The sequence below is a fragment of the Trachemys scripta genome, chromosome 16, assembly GCF_013100865.1.
Source record: "Trachemys scripta elegans isolate TJP31775 chromosome 16, CAS_Tse_1.0, whole genome shotgun sequence".
Classification (NCBI taxonomy): Eukaryota; Metazoa; Chordata; order Testudines; family Emydidae; genus Trachemys; species Trachemys scripta.
This window is the reverse complement of record NC_048313.1, coordinates 17951657-17956766: the sequence shown is the minus strand read 5'-3', so window position 1 is coordinate 17956766 and position 5110 is coordinate 17951657.

Below are 5110 nucleotides of genomic sequence, written 5' to 3'. Positions count from 1 at the left end.
GTTTGAGGCCCAGGCCAAATGGCCCTCCTGGCCCCCTCCCCCCCCCCGATTGGCCCTGGATCTATACACCTCAGAAAGACTCTGGCAGTTAGGAACTGGAACAAGTCTCCCAAACAAACTGTTGCTTTCTCTATACAGTGATTCACTCTGAGTTAACTCAGTCGAATCACTTCCACACCCATCCGTTGCAGCAAACTGTTTGTAAAATCTACCCTGAAGATTTTCCTCTTCAGGAATCTTTCTAAGCAACAACCCATTTTTCACAGACATTCTGCCCTTACCCTTTTCACGGAGGGCCAGAGGTGAAAGTAAGCCGGTACAGCGTACCAGTACACTGTGCTGGACTGGACCGGCTTCCCCAGGCTGGCGATTTAAAGGGACCGGAACTCCCTGCAGTGGCCAGAGCCCCGGGCCCTTTAAATCATCTCCCGAGCCCCGCTGCCAGAGACCAGTGGTGATTTAATGGGCCCGGGGCTCCTGCTGCTGCGGGGAGCCCCGGGCCCTTTAAATCACCGCCGGAGCCCTGCTGCTGCTACCCCCGGGCTCCAGCAGCGGGGCTCGGGTGGCACTTTAAAGGGTCCACAGCTCCGCTGCAGTAGTGGCGGCCGGAGCCCTGGGCCTTTTAAATCACCCCTGAGCCCTGGGGCTCCCAGCCACCTCTGCAGCTGGTAGCTCCAGGGGTGATTTAAAGGGCCTGGGGATTTAAAGGCCCAGCCTCTTCTGGTTGAAGCCACGCCCCCGATCAGGACTCCGGCTTACTGGTAAGTCCTTTAAGTTACTTTCACCCCTGCCTAGGGCTTGCTCTAAAGGAACATTTTCCTGAGCAACAGACTTTTTCTGGGTTTCACTTAAATCCAGAATCACGTCTGACCCATCAGGAGGATTTTCACAAAACCCCCTTTCAGGTAAACTGCTAGACTTCATAGTCAAAAGATTAGAGGTATTCTCTTCCTTGTTACAAGTTTCCACACTGTCAGTGGGTAACATAGTCAAATCACCTTCATGCTTTTCTTGTGCCCTGGCTGTGATATCACCCTGATCAGACAAGGTTGTCATATCTTTACCCAGCAACACACTAGCAACAGGTAAAATAGAAGCATCAGAATCGCTTGGTCTCTGGGAGCTATTTATGACACCAACTGGATATAACCTAGTTGCAATGTCATCATCCCTAGCAGGCACAAATTCGGGACCACTTCCTTCCTGGGCTTTAGTTGTATCCAAAATCAGCCCTGGCTTAACTGATAAATTTTCAATCATCATAGGCAGACAGGCTTTTTCTGTCTGCTCTACAAACCCAAAAAAGCTGGAGAAACATTCCCCTGTAACAGCCAAATAGCTTGGGATAGCCTTTCCTTTGTCCCAGAACACATGGCTGTTCACGGACAATTGCTTGGAGATTGGGGTAGCTCCCTTCATAGGCAAGTCATTACCCCTAACAGACACAGGAACGCTTCCTTGTCACAATTCTCCACACTGCTAACAGGTAGGGTATAGGGATACTCATGTTCCACTAACCTTGCCAACAATCCATAACTTACCAAGACTGTACCCTTTCCTTCCTCAGTTAGGGCTTTAACCTGATCACCAATTTTAATTTGCTCTAGAGCAGGGGTAGGCAACCTATGGCGCGGGTGCCGAAGGTGGCACGCGAGCTGATTTTCATTGGCACTCGCACCTGCCTGGGTCCTGGCCACTGGTCTGGGGGGCTCTGTATTTTAATTTTAAATTAAGCTCCTTAAACATTTAAAAAAACCTTATTTACTTTACATACAACAATAGTTTAGTTATATATAATAGACTTATAGAAAGAGACCGTCTAAAAACGTTAAAATGTATTCCTGGCACGGGAAACCTTAAATCAGAGTGAATAAATGAAGACTCAGCATCCCACTTCTGAAAGGTTGCCGACCTCTGAAAGGTTGCTGACCTCTGCTCTAGAGAAACATCTTCCTGAGCCTTATCTAATGCCAGATTCACTTCTGAGATACCAGACCGATACTCAGCAATTTCGTCCACGTATGCACTGCTTCTTTGCACAGACAAACCGCCATCTTCCTCAGACAAACATCTGGAGAAACCCTCCCTAAGCAAATCCTTGCCCCTAATAGACACAGGTTCAGGATTATTTCTTTCCTGTGACTGGTTTAAGTTAACCTGACTAAACAAAGCTTTAATATCATCCCCAATCAAAAGATCCTTAGGCGATAACTTCCTGACACCAGCTATAATGTTTAACACCATTCCATTCAAGATGGAGTCTAGCTAAAGGTACACTTACAGTAAACTCAGAGGATTATAATACTCACACTCTTATCTGGTAAATAATCTTCCTCTTTGACAAAATCTGTTTTAACAAGAGTGATGTTGGAAGCTGTAATTTGCCCTAAACGGCTTTTACTGTTGACTTTTACATTCTCTGCACAAGTTATGGGGTTACCTTCACCGGAGCTCGCAGTAAAAGCATTTACATAAAAGGTGGCAGTGTTGGGGTAAACTTGGTTACACACAGACAACTGCTTAGAGTCAAACAACATACCAACATTCTTACAAACTGGATAGATTCTATCCCCATCTCTGCTGTTGAGAGGAGCTGGCTTTCCAGAATGATACAGTTCCTGTTGTTCCTTTATTCTCTTGAGTTGGAGCTTAAGTCTGTCCACTTTTGCCTTAGCTTCTAGTTCCTGAAATCAAATATCTGCCATTCTTTGTTCATGTTCAAAACATTAGTGTTCTCTTTCAGCAGCTTCTCCTTCCATATCAGCAAATTTTTGCTTTTGTTCAAGTTCTAGCTGCTGGTTTCTCCACGTAAGCATTTTCCCTGGGTCTGCTTCCTTATCACTGGCAACTAACAGCTTTCTTAGTTCCTGCTCTGGGGCCTTTTTCTTAAAAGACAACCCCGTCTGTGAGCACAATTCTTCCTGGCTTTTTCTGTCAGGGTCTTGATCATGGGTCATTCACTGTCACTGATTTTTAACCCTTAAGCTCTCCAATATCCAAATTAAATTTTGACAAGCGTGTGGTTCTGATCCCAAAACCCTTAACCTGTGGTAATGTGCATCCAAGCACAACAATGCCACTGAGACCGGGATCTTAGTGGGGAGCCAGCTGTGGTCACTCAATTAGGGTGAACTGCAAAGAATGGGGCAGCCAAACCCCATAAAGCGGGTGGATATTCCAATACTTAAATTTACCAAGCCAGCATAAAACAGATTCTTTATTACCTTACTGGTTACCCAGAAGTCCAAACAACACAGTTCCCTTAAAGTGACCCAGCCTCACGCCCCCATCCAGGTACCCACATCAAATATGATGAAAATTTCTATAAATCTTATTTCATCATATAAAAGAAAAGGTTCGACCCATCCCAAAGGATCGGACACATCACCGCCCAGGTTAATGAATGTTTCAGATCTTACCCAAATACACGCTACAGCCAATTCTTATTAACTAAACTAAAATTTATTAAAAAACAAGAGAGAGAGAGTCTGGTTAAAAGATCAACATACAGCCAGACATGAGCTCAGTTCATTGAGGTGCAGATTCATAGCAGAGATGGTGAGCTTCGTAGTTGCAAAGAGTTCCTTTAGAATTCAGTGCATAGGTTATAGTCCAATGTCCAAATCTCACATTCAGGACGTACCAGCATAACTGGGACCTTGGTCTTGCGACTCAAACTTCCCCTACGATGTCTAAGCAGATCTGAGATGACAGAATCAGGACCTGTGACGGACTCACAAGTCATGCCACTCTTGGCCCATACAGTCCCTGGGGGGAACCCCCTTCAGTGTGATAGCCCTTCTTGGGGGGTCCACTCTCTCGGGGGTTAAGCCCTTCTGCCTCCTGGAACTGCACCTCTCTGTGCCTTAGCATGCCTGTCTCTCACCGTGGGCCCCCTCAGGGAGTCCACTCGCTCTGAACCCACAGGGCATCCACTCCCAGAGGGAATAATGCAACCCTGATCTCTAGACCAGAGTGAATCTCAGCCAGCGTAAAACAGGAAGGTTTATTGAGCGTCTGAACACAGCATAGGAAACTCTCAAGGCCCTCAGGCCTGGCCTCCCTCGGCACTGTACATTTAAGTCTCTCCTGCATCCAGGGGGGCTCTGCCTGCTCCCCCTCTCCAGCCCAGAGACCCTGCACTGTCCAGCTGGGCGTCTGATATCACCTCCCCCAAACCCCGCCTCTGTCCATTGTCTTCTATCCAAGTAAACAGGATCGCCTAGGCCTCCTCTCCTCTCAGCCGTGCTTTGTCCCCCTCCGGCTGGAACCGGCTGGTCAGATCACTGTGGTCCTCTCTTCTCAGCCCATTGTCCTCCCGCTGGCCAAAACCAGCTGTGACTCCTGAACTGGGCCTCCCGGTCTCTAGGTCACCAGTCGCTGGGGTATCCATTCTGCCGGCCATTGGCCGGGGTCCTAAGTTCCGTCGCTGGTCCTCTGTAACAACAAACTCCCTTTCCCATCACCTTGTTAAACCAGTAACGCCCAAGGAAACGGAGTCCCACCCTCTCTGCATGCAAACCATTGAAAAAAACCAAGAGAACCACCCACTTCGTCCCAGGACCCAAAGATTTTTTTATACAATTTCATGTCTTTTGACAAGTTGAAATTCCTCAGGGAACAAAAGGTAATGAGGATGACTTTGAAGGACGTCCATCACTGGTACTTAGCTATATGAATTAACATAAGGCCATTTGCTTGTTCCACCACCATTCATGGTACATTTCAAAGAGAGATGAATACTGAGATGTCCCGTGTTTATAATTCATTTACATGACAGGATGTTCTTTTGATCTTTGAATGATCAGAATACAGCATAGACAGGGACGGTTGATTACATTGTCCACCCTACTCATGCATATGTAAATACACAAAAATTATCTCCCTACCTGTCTTCTGTGGGTTACTTATTTTGCACAATGTTTAACCCTTTCTAGCCAACTGTCCCACCCACCCAAATCCAACCAGCCGAACATACAGAACCTTCCTCTCTCAGGCAGACGGCTGCTCAGCGTTCAGCAATGGAAATTAACGCTCCCTGATCTGATTTTAAGCGGATGCTGAGCATGGTGGCAGCTGACGGTCTGTTTACTTCCTCCCCCAGAAAACT